The sequence below is a fragment of the Condylura cristata genome, unplaced genomic scaffold (genome assembly GCF_000260355.1).
Source record: "Condylura cristata isolate star-nosed mole 26May11 unplaced genomic scaffold, ConCri1.0 scaffold00007, whole genome shotgun sequence".
Taxonomy (NCBI): domain Eukaryota; kingdom Metazoa; phylum Chordata; class Mammalia; order Eulipotyphla; family Talpidae; genus Condylura; species Condylura cristata.
In genome coordinates, this window is record NW_004567108.1 from 32227045 (window position 1) to 32253288 (window position 26244).

Here is a 26244-nt window from a genome sequence, read left to right on the forward strand (position 1 = left end):
TAAAAAGTCTTTGATGAAATTTAAAGTGATTCTAAAATTTATCTACAAAAGTAAATGTACAGACACATTTAATTTTTTTTTAAAAAAGGCATAAAAGATAAGGTTACCAGATATCATAATCAACAAGAGCAGTAGTATTACTTAAAATATCTGTTATTTTGAAAGTGAAGAAAAATGGATTGGGAGCTAAAATATAGAATCTAGAAACAGACTTACTTCTATGTTGCCATATAATATATGATAAGGGAAATTTGGATCATAGAAGAATGGATGAGTCAATAATCAATATGATGGGCCAGGTGTCTCACAGTTAAATAAACTGTTTTGCCACATCACACAATCTCCAAAATAAATTTTACATGGATTAGAGCCCTAAATATGAAAAATAAAGTAACAAAGTTATAGAGAATATTTTCATGCTGAGCAACTGTAAGTTAATATTTCCTGAAATAAGGAAAATAGGAGTGGAAGCAGGCTAGGGACAAGTGGGGAAAGATTTAGTAAAAATATGTCAAAACGTTCAATGCCTAGGAAACACTCAAAAATAAAAGCTTGATATAAAATATAAAAGCTTGTGTTCAGCGTGGGGGGAAGGGGTGAAGCATCATTAATGTATTGACAGTCAAGGAATGAGGTAAGATCTCTTGGAGATGAGTCTCATTGGAGATTGAGCCCTGGGCTCATCAGTGTTTAGCTGTAGAGAGATAAGAGGAACCAGCAGAGGAAGCAACGAAGGAAGTCTTGGAGGCTTCTGAGCCTCAAGAAACAAAGAGGTTAGTGTTCCAAACATCATGAAAATTGTATTCAAAGCAGTGACGATTGTGACAATTTTTGTTCTTATGAAGTGAGCATACTCTCTCATTCATCAATTCTATTTTAAACTACCTATTCTAAAGGAATATATAAATGCAGATAAAAATTGCCTTATATGAATATTTATTAAAATATTGTTCATTACAGCAAATCCAGGCTCACTGCTACAGAACAAATTAAATTATGGTGCATTTGAGTAAGGAAACAGAATATAACAATTCAAAAAACTTTCAGTGGTAATTGATATGGAATGACCTCTGAATATTAAAGTTAAAAACTAATTGAAGAATATGCATAGGGGATGACTGATTCCAAATATATGTGAAAACATACGTATACATCACCCCCCAGAGCAGGCAGGAGAGTGTAGTGAGAAAAAACATGAGTTCCGAATCAAACTATCGAGGACGTAAATTTGCTTGCCACCTGGTAAAGTTTCTTAACTTCTCTTGGTCTCCCATAAAATCCCTGAAAGGGAGAACCCTGAAAGGATTAGAAGAATGAATATGCCAAAAAGAGAAGTGTTTGGCACATAACAATCTTTCAACAAGTGTCAGATATCAATCATGTCTTAATAGTATACATTCTACTAGTATACATTACAATATAAACGCACATGTAAGTGCAGAGAAAGACTTTTGAGGTTGATTCTCTAAACTTTAACACTGGTTTCCTCTGAGAAGTATGAAACTGGGAGTTGGCAGTGGGGAGGTGCGAGGAGGCTAAAAAGAACTTGAACATTTCACAAGTATACATCTTTATTACTTCAATTTTTAACAATATACTAATGCAAACTTTACAAAAGCATATGTGCATATCTTGTGAAATTTTAAGTTTAATTGAGAGAGGAAAAATAATAGTAAAATTTTAAGGCTCTTAAAGGCTACTTCTGGAAATTTTTAGTCAATGATTTATTATCAAAGAACAGGGATGATATGAAACCGGCAATATAAACTTTTCTAGCCATCCCCAAGAAAGACACTCATGTCACCATAAAACTAGAAAAGACAGCAAAAAGATCCTAAGTAAATTCTGAGTCGAGCCATTCTGGTGAATCAAAAACACCATCATACCTACAAGAGTAATGGAATGGACAGCATGTGTTATTAGTCAATTACCCCTTACATTAATCAAATATAGGCCCTCATTGACCATGCTTGTCTCATCTGAAACATCATAGAATTAAGGCTTCTCTCTCCTGCAAAGACACATTCTGGCTGAATACTCTGGCCCCACTACTGCATCAAGACGGGTCCAGTCCTGCCCAGTGTGGGCAGAAAAGGCGTTCCAAGCAGCAGGCTGCTATAGTGCCTCCAAAGCAAAGGCAAATATTGCGAAGATTCTTTCCATACAGTCATGCCAACAGGTAGGATGATTAAGAACAATATGGATTACATGACTTCTGACTTTGACTAAATTCTGTTTGGAGAAACAACAGGTATTTGCATGAGACAAATGCTAGTGTGGGATCTATACAGACTCAGCCCTATTATATATAACTAGAATCCTTTCATCATCTCTTCTTTGTCTTTAGCACAAATCCTCCGCCAGCTCCTTCCCAGACCTTCCCAAGGTGGAGCTCACTACTCCATGTATGGGTCTGTCTCTAATTACTATTTACTGCATTTGCATGTGTTTTTTCTCATTATAATGTCATTAGCATGCGAGGGAGCCTGGTTGCCAGGGCAACCAGGAGTGGTGAAGGCAAGGCACAGCCTTTAATGAAAACTTAACCCTACTTTGTTTAATTCCCACTGTGTTTTTTGGCTCTATTCACTTGTGTGGTAGCAAGAATGGAAATATCCTACAGTTACCCCTTCTTATGTGCTGCTGTTTTAAGATTCAGGAACCTATGTGTTTTTCCCTGAACATACTAACACATAAATAATACATATTTCTTAAAAGTAACCTTGATAACTTCCCCTGAAAACAGTAAATTCTCCTTCCAATCAACATTGCTCATAAAACACCGTTCTCTGAATATCTAAAAGAGTCTACTTTTCTCCAGATTAAATATCTCCACAAGGTTTTTCCAATTTCATACGATTTCTGGAGTCCTCAATCAATTAAGAGTCTGCTCCTGAAAGCATTCTAAATGATTCAGTTGAGACTCACTGACTCACTCTTCTTTAGCATCCTACCAATTTGGTGAAATTCTCAAAAGGAAGTCAGAAATTAGTTTGGTATGATTTCTTTTCAGCCATCCTAAGAAAGGTATGCTTATCAAAGCTGGGCTTGTCAGTTGATCAAATCGAGATTTAACTAAAACAAACAAACAAATAAAAAAAAACCAAAACCCTCAGTAATAACAGGCTAAAATGAGATGACATGCAATATAAGTAAAAGAATATCCTAAATTTAGGCTGAAAACACCCACTACTGTTCTTGTTTAACAATAATGCACATTTTTAACCCATAAGAGCTATAGATGTCTTCAAGTTCAACAGGAGCCAAAGTGTGACAGGCTGTCAAATAGGGGTTTCTCAGAAGTCTGTTTTAATTGCAACAGTTGCAAGATACGGTAAGGAGAGCAAGGTCAACAGTATTGCAGAATTGTTTTAAAAAAGTAAATCTTGTACAAACCAGTGGCTAATGACCACAAAAAATCTATTATTCTCTGATATCATTGCATTTTGTAATATGAGGAAAGACAGGATCAATAAAACCAACCACTGAAGCAAGACAACCTAAGGAGTTAGAAGCCGAGAGAAGTTTCACTTCCCATGTAGTAACTTAGAGAAGAGGACCAGGGAGAATGCTACTGTCCAGTAAAACCATCTGCAATTGTGGGAAACACCTCATGCTGTCCAAAACAGCATGCAGTAGGCATGAATTGTGGAATGTGCAACTAAGGAATCAATGTTCAATCTCTATTTGATTGTACTTAATTTAAATTTTAATTTGAATAGTCACATGTTGCTGGTTAGTGGTTACCATATTCTGGAATACAGCTACATAGATAACGGCTACTGCAAAATAAATGTTTGCTAACATTTTAAGATCAGATTGTGTTCTTCAGTTTTTCCCCAAAAAATGTACTGACATGGGGATCCAGCAACATTCCAAAGATCCTACTGTCACATGGATTATAGGACATCCACCGCAGGGGGAGGCCCAGTACATGAGAATAGCTGTATTGAGACCAGTACTGTAGCTCAGAAGATGAGTGACTAGTATCACTACAAACTCAGACACAAAATGGCATACAAGTCAAGCAGACTCTAAAAGCCAGGTTCCCTGGGTTCATCCCAGCTCCTCTGTGAATAAGTGTGAATTCACTTTCCTCCTCTGCAAAGTGTGAAGATAAGCACTTACTAATACATATTAAACCTATGGGATAGAACCAGATACAAAGTAATTATTAATGAGTATTTTTTTCTTCCAAAAAATAGGTTTTTACTTAAGAGGTGATTAATATTGACCAGTTCCCTTGAGTGAGTTAGAGAAGGGTAGAAAAGCCTATTTCTTACAGGCCTTTATTCTACATAATTCTGAGGCCATCTGAACAGCCATTCAACTTAGTCCAACTCAGTTTGCTCATCACCTTCCTTCCACTTATCCATCCCACTTTGCTGACCCTTATCCTCTAAATCAGCAAGATATAAGAGGAGGCTCTGCCCCATCACAAATACCCAGATGGTAAAAATATGGTCTGATTTTTAACCCTCTCTCAATCCTTGCTTTATTATTCCATTCCCTGACATTTCTTAGTTATTCTATTTGGGACCTGTCACAATGAACACTTTGCCTCAGCCTTCCAGATTGTCAGATGATTCAGTCCAGTGCTCCCTAACCCTTTCACAGCATGATACACATAAAAATTCATATTCAAAAAGTATTGTGAAGTAAACTAGAGAGAATTTGGTAGCATATATATGAAAATTTGTAGGAAAAAAATCCTAAATGCATTTTCTTTGTATTATATAATTATGCCAGTCAATCCCCTTTCCTACCCCAATCCCAGACTAATCTACTTTCTGTCTCTATAAACAAGAGAATATGATTTTTCTCCAAAGGAAGCTCTTTCCTATCACTAGCCAGAATTTGGGTAACTCAAATCTAAATTATTCTTGAAAAGTACAGTAAATCTAACAGATATTCTTTTACTTGCATTGTGTTCATTGTTTGTATACTATAAAAAATTTCTTATGGGAATACAACTGAAATCATACACTTCAAATGAATCAGATAGCCTTTCCTTAAATACAGAAAATGTGGCTGTAATTTTCTCAATAATATTATTTACTATTCATATCATGACACAGACTAAATGGGTGAATTTTTTTAACCTCACATTTCCAAGGCCAGGTTTTTGCCTTGAATTCATAAGTGTTATCAGTACATGTGAATACATTATCCTGAGACTGACAATTTTCTACTGGGTTCTATTAACTGAATGTTAATTAAGCTATTTTTGAGTCAATAACTTACCATTTAATAAATTTCAAAAGTAAAAATTGTTTACAAAAAAGTTTCAATTCTTCTAATCCATAAACTTTTGACAATCCTTCTCTGGACATCTACCACTCTTCAGTATGAAACAGTGGAAAGTTGTATTCCTATTCCATTTATTTATATAAACCTTAAAAAAAATAACAGATGTGAGTAAAGCAACTTCAGTTTTATTAGATTCTTCATTTAGATATATCAGTCTCTGTGAAACTCATATATAGGAAAACTTTTACAAAAGAAATTTTCTCTGTGAATAAAACATTGTATTATTTAAATCTCGGTGTTTTCACAATGACTCCTGACAAAAAGTCATTACACCCTCCTTTGCTGCAGTCACCCCTTCGGTATACAGATTCAAGCAAGTTTCCACAATATCTTATTTGAATCAAAGAATGGATTTACCACCTTCAATATTTCATCCCCAGTAATTTGTTTTGTACTTCTTTACAGAAAACTAATATTCTTCCTAGCCTTTCTCTTCAGGAATTCTAAGTGAGCTGGAATTTAACAGTTTCTAACATGTGTAGATTTATCATTCAGGATAAAAACCTATTTAATAATAATTTGAATTAATGCTTTCTTTATGTCATCTGACATATAATCAATATATTTACAAGTATTCATTTAGAAAGCTACTTTTTCCATCTCTTTTGTTTTATTGGCCTGAAACAATTTTCAGATTGGCTGGTAAAAAAAAATCCCATCTTTGTGTGAGGCAGTTAGGCTTCCGCTTTTAATGGTGTGATCTTATAACTGGCTTATTTAACTTTACCTAAATAAGTTCAAAAGTTTACTGTTGGAACAGATCTCAGAAAAGATCTTTGGTTTTTTGTGTTGCTTTGTAAAAATTTAGAAAATTTCAGTTTTTCCTATATAAGTTCTTGCAGTGTGGTGTCACAGCAATGTGATTAGTACTTTGTCTTCATCTTATAACTTTTCGTAACAGTTAGACACCTGGGGAAAAAATTACCCAGCACACATCCAATTTGAAATGATTCTCATCTCATTAACTAACTGTAATTACTTTAGCATTTTTTGATACTGTTTGCCCTGTAAAAATGGTGTCTTTTAAGTTATATTGAAAAGCTACCCACTAAAATTAGAAATAGCTGCAGTTTAAAATATTTTTTAAAATAGAGGACTAATTAAACCTATAGTGTTTTATAACAACTTAAAATTTCTTTAGCATAATGGGGGATCTTCTGAGAGAACTAAAGTGTTTTAAAAGTAAATTTAGGCCCTCCCTGGTGGCGCAGCGGGCTAAAGCACTGCACTGAGAATCTAAAGCCGCTTCTGCATGAGTTCGATTCCCGTCTGCCGCAGAGGTGACCACATGGTGTGGCAGACCTTTCCTGACCCGCCCACTGCTCCCCTCAGCAGTGTACTTCGTCGATCTGCCTGTTCTGTTCCCCACCCTGTCTCTGGTGAAGCCTCTCACCGCCCCTGAGCCTCTGGCCTGTACCCCAGTTCTGTATGCACAAATAAATAAATTTAAAAAAAAAAAGCAAATTTATATAAGTTCAATCATTTATTCTTGTTTGGCCACCATAACAGGCACAAAACTATTTAAGAGTTCCTACTGAGACCCTCCCTGGTGGTGCAATGGGTTAGGATGCAGCACTGCAAGCTTGCAGCATCCGCTTCACTGCGAGTTTGATCCCTGGCCCTAGCAGTGTCACACATGGCGCAGTAGACCTTTCTTATCTCGCCCACTGCTTCTCTCGGCAGCATACTTCGTCAATCTGCCTATTCTGATCGCCTCTCTGTCCCTGGTGAATCCTCTCACCGCCCCTTCATCTCTGGCCTGTACCCCAGTTCTGTATGCATAAACAAATAAATCTTAAAAAAAAAATTGTTCCTATTGACAAGAGTTTACAGCCTCAATGTGGGGTCAATATTAAAGTTTTTAAATAGTAAAATATATATGATTTCTACCAAACTTTTACAGAGAAACTAATACCTATCCTTCTCAAACTCTTCCAAAAATTGAAGAAGAGGGAATACATCCAAATACATTTTATGAGATCAGCATTACTCTGATACAGACACAGATTATCACAATAAAGGAAAGCCATCAACCAATGTTTTTGATGAACATATATGCAAAATCCTCAACATAATTAAGCAAGCCAAATTCAACAATATATTAAAAGGACCATGTATCATGATCATACAGGATATGTCTTCAGATGCAAAGATGGTTCAATATATACAAATCAACCCACTGCACTTACCATATCAAAACAATAAAGGTAAGTTGTTTTCTTGATCATTTCTAGTTCATTGTTTCCATGTAGGAGTATGACACACTTTAGTATATTTTGCAGCCTGCCACTTTACTGCACAGATTACTGTTTCTAATAGATTTTTTTTAAGTCCTTAGGGCTTTCTATGTATATTGTTTTGTCATCTGCATTTAATGATACTTTTACCTGTTTACTTTCCTACTTAGATTACTTTTATTACTTTATTTTGCCTATTTCTCTAGTTAAGACTGCCAATACTATGGTGAATAGTAGTGTTGAAAATAATATGACTGTATCAGCATCAGCTTATGATAAAAACTCTCTTAAGAACTGGGGATAGAAGAAACATAACATAATAAAAGCCATATATGCCAAAGTCACTAGCATTATATTCAATGACTAGAATGCCTATTTTCAACACTACTATTCACCATAGTATTGGCAGTCTTAACTAGAGAAATAGGCAAAATAAAGTTATAAAAGTAATCTAAGTAGGAAAGTAAAAAGGTAAAACTATCATTAAATGCAGATGACAAAACAATATACATAGAAAGCCCTAAGGACTTAAAAAAAAAATCTATTAGAAACAGTAATCTGTGCAGTAAAGTGGCAGGCTGCAAAATATACTAAAGTGTGTTATACTCCTACATAGAAACAATGAACTAGAAATGATCAAGAAAACAACTCCATTTACAGTAGTATCAAAAAAGTACTAAATATCTAAGAATAAGTCTAACAAAGGAGGTGAAAACTATAAGACTTTGTTCAGATAAATAGAAGAAAGCACAAAGAGAAAGCTATTCCCTGCTCATGCATTAGAAGAATTAACACGCTAAAATGCCACTTTACATAAACAATCCAATTCAGATTTAATGCAAACCCTACTGGAGTTTTAGTAGCATTAGCCAAAGAAATAGAGCCAACATGACTGAATTACTTTTTCTTTTCTTCTGATGAGAACTTTTTGTTTCTCTCTTTTTTTAAAAAATTTATTTTTACATCATTCTTTATTTTGTGCATTTTTCCATCTCAGTTGTAATCCTTGTGGACTTCCCACCAGCAATTCACCTGTGTGCCATAACCATAGTCCCATGCATTTTCCCATCCCATTTTCCACTCCACCCCCATAAAATGTCTCTGGCATATAGGTGTTCATTGTTTTTCTTTTTTTCTTTATTACAATTGCTATTTTTTTCCTCTGGTCCCTTACACTCTTGCTATTAGTGAAATCATTTGGCATTTTTCTTTTTCTTTCTGGCCAACATGACTGAAATTTATATGGAACTACTAAAGATCCCAAATCACCAAAGCAAACTTGACAAAAAAAAAAGGTGCAAAGAGGTGTCACACTCCTAGACTTCAAAAGACACTCCAAGTTTAAAAAAAATACAAAGTAGTATGATACTGAAGTAAAAATAAACACACAAACCAATAGAACAGAATTGAGAGCCCAAAGATAAACCCACCCTCATATGAACAGTTAACTTATAACAAATAAGCAAGGAATATACAATGGGAAAATGAGCCTATTCAATAAATGGTGATAAGAAAACTAAACAAGCACATCAAAAGATTGAAAGTAGGCCACTTCTTAATCTAATATACAAAACTAACTCAAAATGAATCAGACTGGGAATAAGACCTGAAATCAAAATGCACAGAAGAAAAAAATGGTAAAAATTCATGACTATGACTTCAATCTTTAGACATTTGACTCCACTGGCAAGAGAAACAAAAACAAAAATAACAAATGAGCCTATATTAACCTAAAAGGCCTCTGCATAGCAAAGGAAACTGTTGTTAAAATAAAGACACCTTAATGAATTGGAGAAAATATTTTCACATTGTATATCTGAAAAGGGTCTAACAACCATGATCTACAAGAAGTTCATACAGTAAAATAAGAAAACCACGCAATTAAAATATTGGCAAAGAGTTAAACAGGCTCTTTAAAGAGGCATACAGATGGTCAATAGGCACATGAAAAAATGCTCACATTACTTAACATCAGGGAAAAGCAAATCAAAACCACAGTGAGATACCACCTCATTGGTATGATATATGAGAATGCCCCATATCAAAAAGACCAGAAACATCGAGTGTTGGTGAGAATGTGGGAAAAAAAGGAACCCTCATACACTGCTGAAGGAAATTTAGATTGGCCCAACCTCTATGGAAAGCAGATGGTAGTTTTTCAAAACATTCAAAAGTAGATCTACCATATGATCCAGCAATTTCACTCCAGGGCATCTACCCAAAGATTACAAAAACACTAATTTAAAAGATATCCTTCTATGTTCATTGCAATACTCAATATCTACAATAACGAAGTTAGTGAAACTGCCTAAGTGCCCAAGGACAAATGAGTAAATGAGGAGCATATATACATACAAAATGGAATACTATTCAGCCATAAAAAGAGATGAGATCTTACCATTTGAGAACACATGAGTAGAACTGGAGGGGTTTATGCTAAGTGAAGTAAGTCAGGTGGAGAAAGATAAATAACTGATGATTTTACTCATGTGTAAAATGTAATAAAATAAAACAAAGGAACAAATCTAAACCAAAAGAAACCCCAGAAATCTGAGTGTAAAATTAAGGAATTGAGAGTAAATGGATAAGGGGACCCAGGGATATATAGTAGAAGATTATGAATTCTTTGTGATAGTTGTGATGACATATATCTGAAAAGTTATAAACCCAATCCCCTAAAATATATATAGTTTTGTAAACCAGTCATCTCAACAATATATATGCACATATAAAATAATAATATATGTGCATATACAACATAAATATTTATGTGTATAAATATATAAAATAATCATAAACCATATATAAGGCATATACTTGTATGTGACTGAAAATATCTTGATAAATTTATTTTCTGTAGAAGGCCTTAATGAACAGACATTTAAATTATATTCAGTTATTTGATTTTTAGAACTATTTTCCATTTCCACAAACAAGTAATAACTCATTACAAAATCATATCAAAATGCGACTGGCTAATTTTAAGACTTCAAAAGCAAAACTATATAAGTAAGGTAAACAAAAAGTCAAAGTCAATATTTTATATAGCAGCCTGTAGCAGCAGAAAATGGTAATAAATAATAAAAGCAATTATGCAAAAGTTTTACATTAGTAAAATTGTGAGATGATGATGATAATCAAATTGCAGTAATAGAAATATTTTACATTTATTAAAAAACAAAATTTTAAAATATGGAAGCAATCCAAATATCTAACAATTGACTGGATAAGTATGTGTTAAATGAGTAAAAATGAACACACACAAACACACTGTAATATAATTTAGCCTCAAATATGAAGAAAACCTTGACATCTGTTAACATGTGGATGAATATTAAGTATAATATTCTAAGTGAGATAAATCAGTTATAAAACAGCAAATGATTAATTCTACTTTAGTAATGAATTTAGAATAATCAAATTTATAAAAATAGAAAGTGAAATAGCAAATGCCCGGGTTGGGAATGGGGGGCGCTGGGGAATTATCTCATTGGTTCACTGCTTCAGTATACTATTATGAAAAGGTGCTGAAGAAAGCTGATGGAAATAGTTACATTAACAGCGTGAATGTTTGTAATACTACTTAATTGTACTACCAAACTGGACAACTTAAAAAATGGGTCGAGGGTGAGTTTTATGCCATGTGCTTTTTACTATAATTAAAATTTTAATTTAAACCAGTAAAATGGTAAGTTTTATGTTTTATATATATATATTTTTTACTGCAATATTAAATTAAAAACAAAAACTTACTGATAACACAAGTGTGTAATCAGATTCACTGGAATGATTCAAGGTCTACTGTCTCTGGAAGGTTTTATGTTTTAATGGCTGCTACAATGAACTGGACTCAGGCAGCGCATCTTAAAGCTTCCTGGTCCAAAATAGTGAATTCAGGGAATTTACATAAAGAATCATTCAAAAAGTACTTAAACATAATTTCAACTAGTATAAATTTGTAAATGGTTATATACAACATTGTTAATGAGTTTTGACTATTAGTATCTTGAGTTTTTCCTGTAGCCTGTTCATGTGACATGGCAGAACAATCAGGATGTTTCCAGCTTTCTCCATGATCAGACTCTTGTGTCTCTCCCTGGCTCAACATATTCCTGGACAATTGCCTAGGTAAATCTCATTCTAATTCAAGTCCTTTCCTACTTGAATGCTATACCCAGGGTATCTCCCATCCAGCATATCCCATCCTTGTGGGCAGAACCCACAGAGGGGCAACAAAAAAACTAATGCATCATAAACAGCATTAAAACAAGGTGAGATATATGACCTTCTAATGCCAAACTTCTTTTCTACGACTTCTGAATATTTTTATGTCTCAAGGTTATAGAACATTAATCTCAACTTTATATTCTGATTGCTTGTCAAGGTATCAGCAATGAATAAAATACATACCAACAAGGCATGCCTTGTTGTAATTTTAGTAGCACTAGGATATGATAGGCTAAACTGAGAAGTAAATTAAACTTGTCATCATGATCTCCCTTTGTTATCAATACTCACATAAGGTCCCATGGTGGTCAAAAGTTTCTAACTCTTCAAAGTGTCACAAAGTACATGTCAACTTTCTCTTTTCTTGTATTTCCTTCACCTAAAACCCTGCCCCAATTTTAAAACACACAATTTGGCAATAGCCCTTCCCTATTTGGATATCAATCTGGGTTAAGTTTACTAATTTTCTTATGACATTATCAACACCAACTCCCACTGAATGGTCACTAAAAAGAACTGCCTTTATTAGAAATGCAAAACATCTCCCACCTAAAGTTCTACTAGCCAAGCCTTAACTCATTAAACATTCAACCTCTTTGTTATGGTACTAGAATTATAAATAATGGACTTCTCTCTTTATTCAAATTTTAATACCTAATGTTATATAATGGGGCAAAGGGACATAAATCAACATTTGAAAATCTCATCTTAGTCCAAATGCTTTTCAAACCATCTGTGGTGAAAGATCAGGATTTTTATTTCCAATCTGTCATAGAAATACTTTTGTGAAAAAAAAATACTAAAAATGAATTACTAGAAAAACATGATATAAAAAAATCCAAAACATACAAAATACATGTCCTAATTTTTTGATGGTTCCTTATTCTTTTTTAGAGTAGTTTCAGGTTCACAGCAAAATACAAAGGTACAGGATTTATACTCCCTACCTCCCCAATTGTCAACACCAAATTTTTTCACTATATTTGACAGCTTTAAAAATCATTCCATCAAATTGCTTACAAGTTTCTAGTCATTCATTTTTAATTCCTGTACTTATCTCCTGCTCCCAATCTCAAGCCACACTCAGAGTAGTACCTAAATATTTACCTCCATCATGTCATCAGAGTCAAACAAATCCACTCCAGATAGAAGCAGGGAGATATAGAATAGTCTCCACTTTGTTAGTGAGTAGCTGAGAGTAGATCTGAAGTTTTAATTCACATAAACTAATCCTTTTTCATAAGCTATTTGCCAATCTAACATTCTCAGGTTCACGAGAATAATAGGGTCTGAGAGTCTCAGATATGCCTTTTACTTTGAAACCTCTCATTTTTTCAGAAGTCGTTAAAATCCCTATTCTAGTTCCTGGTTATTTACATAATAAAGATCCATTTAAATGCACACACACTACACCCTCCTGAAACCAGCAGGAGGTGAACATGAAGATCTAAGAGCAAACTTCTCTGTATGTGTGCAAAGCATGTCTCCATTGTGCAACTGCTTTATAAATAAGAAATAAACACTAGGTTTATAAGACTTGGAAGAAAAGGTTTATGGCTTAGACTGTTTTCCATTACTGGAAAATTTACATGCTAAAAAGTAGCAAAAACCAGTGCAAGAGAATAAACAGTGGGTGCACTTCAAGGACCTGTTTCTTTCAAGAATGGGGAGTAAAATTGGGTTTTATTAGCTGTTTCATTAAGTTTTACTTTGAAGAAAAACAAACAGTGAAAGCATATGTGCAACATCTGATGAAAAAGGATTTTATTCTAAACAGTCTCTGTACAAAACTCATTAATGTAACATTAAATGGGAAGACTTGTCTAGCAATTTAAGGATAATTTTACTCATTTTAGTTTATTTATAATTTCTGACACAGTTTATTTAACATATTCTAATCTTTAAATCACCATGTGTACTAAACTAATACATTAAATCTGTCTTTTAAATGACATTTTGCAATAAATATCTACAACAGCTGTTAAAGGCAATTAGTATATGGCGTTTGTATCAAACATAACACCTAAAGTAAGATAATACAGCTGGATAGTGAAATCTTGGAAAACTCATGAGAATAGACTAGTTCTTCCTAGTCAAAGCTGGACTTTTTTTCTTACCTACAAACATATGTATTTTAAATGTAATTGAAGCATCTATTGTAAATCAAAGCATTAAAAGTATTTTTCATTATAATAAGTTTAGAACATGCTAGATATTCACCAGATTTCCACTGTAAGAATTTATTAAATTACTATTTGAGGGCCTCCCTGGTGGTATGGGGTTAAGTTTCAGCTCTACCTCTGCTCCTGGCAGCCAACCCAGTATGGCTCAGCAGACCTCTCCTGTCCTTCATGCTGCTCCTGTCAGCAGTGTATTTCAGTAGGTCTACCTGTTCTGCTCCCCACTATCTCTGGTGAATCCTCTAACTGCCCCCATCCCACCACACACCTCTGGCCTACACCCCAGTTCTTGAATGAATGAATAAATAAATAAATAAGATTTTTTGGGACTATTTTTAAACCATCTCAAGATAGATGTTGAGAAGAAAACAACTGAAGCAGACCTATCCTGTCTCACCTGCTGTTCCCCTCAGTAGTGTATTTCAGTAGATCTGTTGAGCTTCCTTTCAACCTGTTACTGGTGAGACGCTGCCTTAATGACCGTGATTTTTTAGGCCTCATGCCACACTGGTGACTCCCACACTTATTCTGAGTTTATGTCCCAAGAAAACTCAAGGAGAGGTCTGAAAAAGTGCTCAAGTGTTTCTACCTCCTTCTTATGATCTGTTTATCAGCACCATAAGGATAAGTTCATGGAACAGGGAGTCAAGCAGAGAATCCCAAATATCATCTTAAAGCAGTTAGCTCCAGCCAACCCTCAGCTGATGGTAGAGATGAAAACAACCCTCAGCTATGTCTGTCCCTGCATACATGAAGGGAACCTGTCACATATCAACAGTATGGCCCAGCCAATTTGCAGGTTTCTGAAAAGTAGTAAATGGCTGTGTTTTAAGTCACCACATTTAGGAATGGTTTATTATTAGGCAAACCTAATTCACATATTAAAGTTGGTCCAAGTTTATAACTTTTTAGGTGCTCCCAGTGATTGAAACACTATCCTTCAGATTCAGTACTTTTATTATTTTTGTTATTTTGGAGACTTCATGTCAAAACAATTTGAAGCTCATCTACCTTTGCCCTTTGAAAGAAGAAACAAAGACAGTCTTGCTCAGAACAAAACTACTGCCCCTCATTTCATCTCCCAGGAGCTCATGGTTTGAGAATTGGAAGTTCAAAGAAAGTTCATCTCCTTTCTTAATTGGATACAACCCTCTCATTTCATGCTGTTACTTAACTGGCAGGCTGACCAGGCCTCAATGTCCTCACATGTGGCAGGCGTACAGCTGCAAGCCCCCTGATTCTCCATAGCATGTCAGAAAGTCCCACAGAGAGATTACTGTCCCCTGGAATATGTACTTGATCTAGGCAATCACCATCTACCCCTCTATCACTGCGGAGGTCCCTTTTCCTCAAGCTGACAGCCTTCTTGAGCAGAACAATGGAAACACAGGTCAAGTCTAGTTACTCTCAACTCCTTTTAACCCTGGCCATACAGAAAAGTGCAGATCAGCAAATTCATAGTTAAACATATTTCATCTAGGCAATGAAAGCTCCCCTTCATACCCAGGGACTTAAAGGCATCCCAAACTCTTTACATTTTGTTCTTTGGAAAAGAAAGTGAAACTTTAGAAGGGGAAGAAGGGTGTGATGCTTTCTCCTTAAAATACTGCATTTCCCTGTGCTGAGTCCTATTCAGGGAGCCAGGTACACGATCCCAATTCTCGGTAAGAGTTCCTCAAAGCAGTCTTACAAGCAAGTTTCTGGCCCTCTGGCTAGTAGATTATTCAGAACAATATATAAAATTAGTTACTTAAGAGTCTTTTGTCTTCAGCTTGGCCTTAGCTGCACTTCTGGAACAAGATAAAAAAGTCTCACTCAACACACTGTTGCATGGTTATTTTTAACTCTATGCATTAAATTCTACCATATTGCATATCATTATAGAAAAATTTTTACAGAAATGCCAGTTTTATTAAAAAGACTGCCCTGAAGAGGTTATTTGAATGATACTTATTAACTTTTTATGTAAATTTTATGGTGTTTTCATGGATTCTAATTCATCAATTAAGGGATAAAAGAGCAAGATTGGTATTTAAATAATATCTCATAATTTTTCAAATAAAACATTTTGTCTAATAAAATTATTCAAATTGTAAATTTATTTTTCCAGAAAATCATATATTCAATCTTCCATTTAAAAGTTACTTATTTGTGTACCTACTTTATATCCAGTGATATTCCAGTTGCTTTAGGCAAATCAGAAAAAAAGTTCTCTGCTCCCACAGACTGATATTAATAATCAATAACTGAATTACAGATTATATTAGAAAGTGAGTAGTGGTATGAAAGAAAAGAGAAAAGTAGGCTAGGAGAAGGAGAACAAGAATGCAGGAATGAAACTTGTAGGTGGGGGTAACTAAATGCTTTTAAATGTTGATTAGCAGCCTGGGGGTCTCATATAAATGGTGAGTGGTGAGATAAGAACAAGTGTATGAAGTATGATCAGGGCAGGGAATTAGCGGTATCTGGAAGAAAAATGTTCTAAACAGCACAGGAGTCAGTCAATTCAGAGATCTCCCAATAAGAATCTTTGATATATTTGAGGGTCAGCAAAGAAAATAGGAATCCCTGGTCCATTGTAAGAAGTAGGAATTGATAGTAGTTTACACCAGTATTGACAGTAGTCTCTACACGAGTAGTAGGGAAGATGAGAACTGAACTGATTCTAGATATTATGAAGGTGGAAGCAACATGATATTCTAGTAATGGATATAAGGTAAGAGAGAAATAGGAAGTCAGGATAACTCCAGTAACTTGAAGAACTAGAAAGATGGGGTTGACATCAATGGAAAGAAACTTAGTTTGGGTAGTAGTGGGTAAACAAGGTTGGGAGGAGAGATATTAGGAGTTTAGACATGTTGACTATGAGATCTAAGTGAAGATATCGACATAGAATTGTCAAGGATATTAACCGTATGAGTTTGGAATTCAAAAAACAAAGCATGGGTAGGGGATATACATTTTAAAGCAATTGGCATTTGATGGAATATGAATGATGACCTTGATGGTTATGAGAATAGTTAGAGAAGACATAAGAATAAAACACAGAATAGTAGGCATTAATGTTATAAGGTGGTGGAAAAGGAAAAAAAAAATGCAGTAAAGTAGACGAGCAAAAGTAAAAAGTAATATAGGCGATCAACCCAGAGAGATACCAAAGGAAGAGAATGTATCAAAAGGAGAAAAGACTAGTCAATGCTGTAAAATGCTAGCTAAATGATCAAAGATTTAACTCATGAACTTAGCAATAATAAATTTAGAGGTCACTGATAACATTACATAATAATATTGAACCTAATGGCTCACTCCACTAAAGAGGAATTTTATCATGCAATGAAAATTCTCTTAAAACAAATTGGTTTTTAAACACAACTGAATGACCCACTTATTTCAAACAATATATTACACAATAAAAATGGAATATGATGAAATGTACTTACACAAATAAAAAACCTGGCAGAACTCTATGTAGCTTATATGATTTTAATTCAGTTAAACAAATACCTATATAGTGCTGACTATGCTAAACACCAAGAATATAGAACAAAATTTCTGCATTCAAGGAGCTTTCAACTACCATGAGGAATCAGACGTGTATACAGATCATCAACACATAGAACTGCAGGTTAATTGGCCTTTTGGTTGACTATCTGAAGAAGATTATTCTTCATTTAATCTTGAAAAAATAAGTAGTGATTTACTAGCACACACAAATCATAAAAGAAGGTGCTAATACCTAGTACACAAATGAAAACGTGTTCAAAGAAACTATTTTGTTGGAAAATGCAAATTAAAATCACCATGTGGCCTCAGGAGGCAGGACTTCAAATATTCTTCCCCCCAAAAAACAACCTCACAATTGTTCAAATTTATTAAAAACAACTATTTCAGGGTTCTGTAAATCAACCAAAGTCAAATAACATATTAAGAAGCATCTACTCATGAAACATAGTTGAAAATTGGGTGGAGCCACTGCATTCCTGCACCACAGGTAGACAACTTCACTGCACAAGATTCAATTAATCTAGAGCCAAAGGTAAAACTATGCCATCCAGCAGCAGCAAATTTACAATCTCTGTAGCTAGTCAGAGGTAACTATCCCAGTTGGGACAAATAATCTACCAGCAACATAAAAGTAATCCCCCAAATGAGAGCTCCACAGGAATGCTTAAACTTTGCAAATAACCCTTGCTGCTTGCTTTCCCTAAGTCCAGAAGGAAACCACGCTGTCCACTTATCCTGGACCGACACTGGATTAAGACACACGCATAGAAAAGAAAAGGTTGAGTATTGGAAACCTGCCTGAACAATGGGCTCCCCAAACCACTCGCAGCTCTCTCAGAAAGAAAGAAGTCTCCACACTTTATTCCTCTGTCCAATCACTGGCCATGAAATTATGCATAAATATAATGTTGAGAGAAAGAAGCCAAACTCAAAAGGATCTGTCTTTCTTAGACAAGACCCGTATATGTTTAGTAAAGGAGTCTGAATCACGAAAAGAGTTTAACCAGGGAATTGTGGATTGGAATTACATTTCATCAGATTGTTCTGCCAAGTGGAAGGCAAGCTGGCAGAGGGCAAGATGCATACAATCGAAATAATGGTCTGAACAAAGACAGTGTGGGGAGATGAGATGCAGCAGATGCAGAAACAAGCCAATTTGAGAGATTTCTCAAAGTGGAATACAAGTTGTCAGATTTATGGGCTGATAAAATATTGAAAAAGAATAAGCTCAGTTTTTCATGTTGAGCATGAGGTTTATAAAAGTCAAAAGTATAAGATATTTTTATGTAATTAAACTTTGTATAAAAGTCTTTTCCTTAAAAAATTAAGTAGCAAATGGAAATAAGGGATCATACTGATCCAAACACTTGGTTCTTGCTCCAACTCATATTTAAACTTGGGAATGTGAATTGTTCTCTTGGTGCCTACGTTTATTAATTTATTTAATTATCTAGATAGAAAATAAAGAATATAAGACCACACTACATACTTACAGAAGTGACAAGAGCATTAAAAAAAAAATGCTGTAAAACAAGAATACATATAATCGCTTCTATAGCCCACAATTTGTTCTGGAAACTAATACAGTGTGATCAAAATGAAGCCATAAAAATTGGCAAAAAAACATATTCTCCCTATGTCAGATGACATGAAAAGCACTAAATTATTTTTTAAAGTACTAGAAGAATAAGACAGTCTATTTAGATAGCCAATTACTAAACATACCTAGAAAAATCATTCTTTAAAGTGAATATCTATTTTATTACTAAAATGGAAGTTAATGTTATAGATATATAATTTCATACCATAGAAATTTAAAGGAACAAATGCTAAAACTGGTAAATAATACAGCATTTGCTTATGTAATTAAGAGTATCTAAAAAATAAAAGGCTACATGTGAAGGAAATTCGCCAAAAAACAACCACAATTGTAGTAGAGTGATGAGATTTTGGATGATTTTTTCCCTCTATTTTTACAAGTCTTCATGATCAAAATAATATTTTTTATAGTTAGAGTCCTCCCTCAAGGCTTGAGGGATTAGTAATATAAGAAAGCATTTTCAAATTCAAGCATTAATGCATAACATATCAGAGCAGATAGGCAAATTACCCTAAAGAGTGGCTCCCTTGCCTATGAGATTTGATTGTGACCCAACAGAAACCAAAAGAGAGACTGGTATTAAAGCTTTTAAGAAAATTTATGTCAGTGAAACAAATTTTGGCAATGTCCATTAGACAGTTGAAGAGGGAGATTTTGCACAATTCAAACAAGTTGGCCCCAATGATAAGAGCAATATGTATGTTTCTACTTCTAAATTATGCCATTAAATATTTCATCTGCCCAATTATACACAAGAACTTGTTCTTATTTTGTGTTCACACAATTATGATTTTCCTACCTACAAAACAAAAATGAATCATCACACTGACAGGAGCATTCCAGTTCACTTGACAATTCCATTTATTATAAATTAATAAATTGGATTCTTTTATATACACATATATATCCTTTGACATTACTTAATGTGAATTCCTCTTCGAGAGACAGCTCCATTGCAGTGCACCTGAACCTCAGGGTGAGATTCTAGACTTGACAAACTCATCAACATAAAGATAACTCTCCACAGGCCTTTGAAATACATCCTGCCTGCCTGCCCAGTGAACCCAAACATCACTGCTAGCCAAGAAGGTGTTTTTCTGTTATTTGTGCACAATGAGTATCATTAAATTAAACTTTAATTTATAAATCTGTAAAGTGTTATAGCTTTGCCTTTCTCAGATACTCTTGATAGTCTTTTAAAAGGTATTTAAAAATATTTAATTCACAAGTGATACAACCTCTCCTTCTTGAAATGATTGCTTAAAATTTGCATATGCTTAAGAAACAAATCATATCATAACACACAATAAATTATGAATGAAAAATCTTGTGTAACTGACTATGATTCAATGTTTATTATAAAACACAGCATGCTGCTCCAAGTGCATTTTTCTCTCCTAATCTACAAGATAAACTAAAAAGAAAAAAAAATCTACTACTTTGTCTCATCAAGGAAATACATTAATACAATATATTTCAATGTTCTCTAGTGACATTTGGGTCCAGAAATTATATTTCATTAACTCACAATAAATGATTTAAGTAAACATAGTAGTACACTAAAACTAATAGCAATAATGAGGTCGAATCATACATGTTCACAATTCTAAAAAGGATTATTAATAAAGAAATATAAAAAGTAAATAAAATAACATGGATGAAGAATAAATGTTAAATTATTTCAAATCAACAAATTTGTTACTCACATAAAACAAGTTTACCTAAGACACCTGTGGGAAATATCTAGCCTTTCAGTAAATTCTAAAATTGTTCCTTAATTTTAGCAAAGAATCCATTTAGGCATTTGTATACATAGACTGAAATTTGTAAGGGGATATTTAATATTTCACCTTTAAAACAAAAATCACTATATCCATAATTCAATGTAAAATATCACAAAAAGTAAATGGATAGGCAGATTAACTGTATTTAAGATATAAATACTTATTTACTCCCTAATTTGATTATATTTCTAGCAGAAATATCAAGGAGAGTTTATATATGATCAGCAAGTGGCAGATACAGTGAGGGAACTACTCGTAACAAACACATAGAAGGCATTTTAAACCCTCTTTAACAATGTTGTGCTTCAGAAATTAAAAAATGGAGTATCTGAACAGAATGAGGTTATATAATTCAAGAAGTAATCGTCTAACAGAAATTTACCCCAAATTCTTTCTTTAGTGTTCTGCTTCATAAAACCCTGAATCAAAATTTGGAGAAATATCAGGTTAATCTGGAAGGCAGTGGTCTTAACTGAAACAAGTCAGTCACCAAAAGACAAAATACTGTATGATTCGACCTCTAGGAGATACCTAGAGTAGTTCAAATTCATGCAGAATAGAAATAGAAGGAAGTTGTCAAGAATTTTCAGGAGGAGAGTAAGAAGGTAAATTTTCTATCATATATGGTTTACCATACTTTGCTAGATAAAAATTTTTAGAAATAGTATTTCAGTTCTCTAGGTCTTTTTCTGAGTTCATTCATTAATTTTAATATATAATTACATAAATTTAGAGTGCACTTGAAGATTCCATAATTTTAAAACATGTGAGGGAGGGAACGGAGGAAGAAAACCAAGTTAATTAAATTGAGATATATTATATCATTTCATATATGCCACAAATACTTTATAACATTATGTTCCTGGCTGTGAGCTGATAATTGTGGAAGCTATGTGATAGGTACATTGGAATTTATTATACTAGTCTCTTTACTTTTGTATACTTGAAATTTTTCACAACAAGACATTAAAAATAAAGATAGCTACACAAATAAAGGAGGTGTGAAATTCAGCAGGACAGCAAGATTGATGGGAAGGGCATGGTGGACTTTCTACCCAGACAGTGTTGAAAGATGGAATAAAATAAAATATGGAAATCTTTTAGAATCTATTTTTAAAATACGAATTTGATGTAATTAGCATAATTGTGGAGTTTCAAGAAAAGCAATATGAGTTAACCAGAAATGTTACTGAAAGGAAGGAATCATAAAATCAGTTTAAATTTCTACTGAGAATAACGTGAAAATGAAAAATTTTAGTCGATATAAATTAAGAAACAAGCCCTTTCAAGAAGCAGTTCTTAACCTGTAAGGAAGTAATTAAAATATTTTTAATGAGTTACTGTGTAAATTTCAAAATATAATAAAGCAGGTTTAACTGAAGAGGATAAGGACTGAAAGTGGGTCTTCAATATTTTTAAGACTAACATACAAAATGATATGGTATTAGTTACATAAAATCTAATCTCAAGATTTGTAGGATATTTGATTTTAGTATCTAAATGTTTTCTGTTCCTGTTTCTACTACACAAAAGTAAGAAAAGAAAGTTGAAGACTTAAGGAAAATCATTTTTACCAATAACCTGTGAAAGGTCAAATCACAGCTGAGGTCCTAAACCACTGTACTCATATCTACTTAGCAAAAACACAAGAACAAAACGAAACAATTTTTAGAAAGCAAGGTGACACTCTAATGACTACACAAATCTTATATTCAGATTTGTGAATCCTATATTCAGAATATAAGATTAGGCTAAGAACATTTCTAAGTATGAATAAAAGTTAAGGAATAAGAGTAAAATTGTGACAAAGTAGAAAAAAAGCATGTATGTCACATTCATAAAAATTGAAAAAAATACTGATAAAATCGAATCCACGTATACATTATTCATATTTAGTGTATCAATATTTTGCCACACTTGCAAAATCTGTTCTTTTCTAGCATCTTGTATGTTAGTCCATAATCAACATCCCCAAGTACATCAAAAAGGCCCTTTTATTTTTCAAAATAGCTTTCTTTTATTTCTAGGAATGTGGCAAGAGTGGAAGGTGAATGATGAAGATGAAGATGTGCCAGGAAGTTAAGCTGTAGAACCTCAAACACCCTTTTATGGTGTTTCTACATAATTCCAAGATAAGACAGAGTTCAAATAAAACACACGGAGAAATCGTCATGTGGAAAATGGAACTCCATCAAAGATAGTTTTAAAAGGTTAACCATGGCAGCAAGTGAAACAGAGATTTCATAGGCTGTTGAAGTGATTCAGGTAAAAAATGTTGTGGTCTTGAACTAAGGTAAAGGCATCTGATTTTAAATATTGATGAGATCAGAGACTGCAAAAGAAAAGCTTGCAAACATTTTGATAAGGTCACTGAAGAGAATTTTTAGATTCCTATTCTTCTTTGATTCCACTCTTCGGTTCCCCTTCTTATGTTAGAGAATTCAGGGCAACAGACTTCAGTTTATTTGGTACTGAATAGGCTTTCAGAGAGTTTCCTGAGTCTCAGTGTGAAGAAAGACACTGAGATTTTCAACAATCGTTGTAACCTTGTGCCAAACGCTATGTTAAACTGTTTGAATGCAAATATCATTTAATCTATACAATAACTTTGTTAGGTGAGTGTTATTGCTATTTCTGTTTTATAGAGAGAGAAATTGAAGCTTGAAGACATTAAATAATTAGTCCTGCTACTAAATGGTTGAGCAAACATTTGAAACTGGTTCTATCTGACTCTCAAACCCATGTACTTTTTACCTGTATTTTTAATATCTGACAAACCGTCATATTACATGTCAGAGGGGATTGAAACACCATTCTGAGAGTTCTGGAAATGTTAGAGAAGAATAAGGAGAACTACTTAGCAAGATACCAACAACATCCAGCCCCACTGAGAAACTACTGTCATGATTCTAAAATCCATAGTGCCAAAAGGATCAATGAACAAGCCTGAAAGTATGAATGACAATGTGTACCCTGTTTAAAGATTCTCTGTATATGGGGGTAAAAAAGATTCTTTATATAAAAAATTGTCAGGGATAGAAAGAGGCATTAAAAAGGGGTACAAGGAACCTCTTGTAGGTGATACATTTACTCTCGATAGTGGAGGTATATATGTATTCTATACATATATTTAAACTTGTCAAACTGTTTTTATATATGCAGCTTATCTTTTGCCAAGAGTACCTCAACACAACAATTTTCTTAATAAAACATAAAAACATCTCTAGAGTATAAAATGATAGTCTAAGTATTGTCTTCAGACAGTCCCCCCAAAAGGCTGAGATTTAACACAGAGAAAAGGTTTGAAGGAAAGAATCAAACGACTGATTTGCCATTTCCTTACAGAGGTGGTATAAGATTTCAGAAATTAAGCAGCAAAAACACTAACAAATCTATAAGACAGATCTGCTTTGCCTGGTTCCCCTTTCACTAGTTCAGATCTTCAGCAAACACTGAGAAGGCTGGAGGATAATCCAGTGAGCCCACAATGTCTCCCCACCCCAGGTTATCAAAAGGCCATCCAGAGCATCACTGCCAGTTTGAATGTGGTCCTCACAGTGCTTGAAAAAAAATCTTTTTTAATTAGTTGCCAACATTTAAAAACTTACAAGTTTTCTGACTCGAAATCTTTTTGACTTTTCTTGTAAGATCTGGTAAAGCCATGGCCCCATGTTTCCCACCTGGCAATAGGCCAAGAACTATGATCAGCTACAGACAATAAGCGTCAGTCTCTAAGTTGTCCTGCCCCTGGCACTGGCACATTTACATCATGGCACTTGGTCTCCAGGCTGTTAGTCTGTAGTCCTGACCCTAAGGCTATCAAGATTTTTGTGGAAAAGTATTTTGCTTTGTTTTGATATTATCGATGGGCTTAACAAGTGCCCCCCACACACACACACCTGCGTGCACACACACATTAAAAAGAAATGTCCTTAATTAGTGGTATAATTCTCACTGCAACAGGTAAGAGTGTCCCTACCTCAGCAGGCAATGGCAGTAAACAAAACGTAGGTTATTCAGCCATACCCATGCTGAGAACAGGCCACACCAAGAATAAAAATGAATCCTGGAAACTAGTTCTTGGGATACTAGTTTCAATGAATTAATTCAATGCAGAAACTTATGACAAGAATAATTTCCCTTCTGGAGATCTTCCCCAGTGCTCTAGCCCCCACTTTCCTCCAAACACACACACTCCTAGGCTCCTCTCTCTTTCTCACACACACACATACACACACATACATGTACACACACTCCGTTTCTTCCCTAATTTTTCCTTCCCTCATTCTACTAGGTTACTAAATGGTAACAAGAATTTACCATCCAACCTTCAGCTTAAGACAAAAGAAAACATCTTTTTAAAAAATTGGCAAAAAGGGAAGGTCCCTACGGAATAATCAAGCAAAGTATTAATAACAGGTCAAAAGGGGTCATTCAGTGACTAAATAACGGATATTTTATTTATTCATTATATAGTAAAGTCAGACTAAAAATAAGGAGACCATTCACCTAGCCTTTAACACTTTTCTAATCAAGTCATAAAATAATAGAAATATTACAAAGACGGTAATAAAAATCCATTCATTTGAAGATGATATGAAAACCATAAGAGAAATCACAGAATAACTGAAAACAAAAAACAGAATTCAGTAAAGTGACTGAGTGGTGGTAAAATTAATAGCAGTTCTTTTATTTAGTGATCATATTCATAAAAGAACAAAGATGAATAAAAATTCAAAAACAGCAAAAATTATTATAAAATACTCAGAAACAAAATTAGTAAGAGCTGCTAGTGAGGTCTTGTAACCTTGGAGCAGGAAATGCCCTAAAGGATTTATGAACAGTCCAGTCATTAATTTAAGAGAATGGGGCTGGAACCTGCAAGAATATAACCTCACCCTTTCTAACTTAGCTGGTAAAAAAAGCAAGAGCAGATCATACCGTCTTTCCCCAGTGACATTCTGGACCAATCAAGACCTGCATTTCCCTAGTCTAATTTTGAATCATAGAAATCAGCTCAAGACTGTTCAAGTTTCTCACACTGCATATAGGAAACAAAACCAATCAGCAAAGAATCAGGATTCATCACTTCTTCAGGAATCAGATAGGGTTATCAAGTAGAAAACCTGACTTCAGTCTCTAAGGAAGAGATTTCAAGAACTCTAAAAAAGTTTGGCAAAGAAACTTATTAAATGTACATGTAAATATAATTACACACAGACTTTATGGAATATTATAACTGAATAAAATCAAAAGAAAACATTTACAATGTTTTTACATTAAAAGATTCCCAGCCCCCAAAGTCCACAAAATTCCAGAATTTGTGGTTGTTTGATTAAGATTTGATTTCATAATTATTTTCTCACTCTCTAGACAAAAGTAGTTTCCTAAGAAAATTAATA

General features: G+C 34.1%; 1 protein-coding gene across 1 annotated transcript in view; it reads right to left on the reverse strand.

Annotated features, from left to right (window-relative positions):
• ATG10 (autophagy related 10) overlaps positions 1-26244 on the reverse strand; it is a 186485-nt gene that overhangs the window by 148310 nt on the left and 11931 nt on the right. The gene's annotated exons all lie outside the window — the stretch shown is intronic.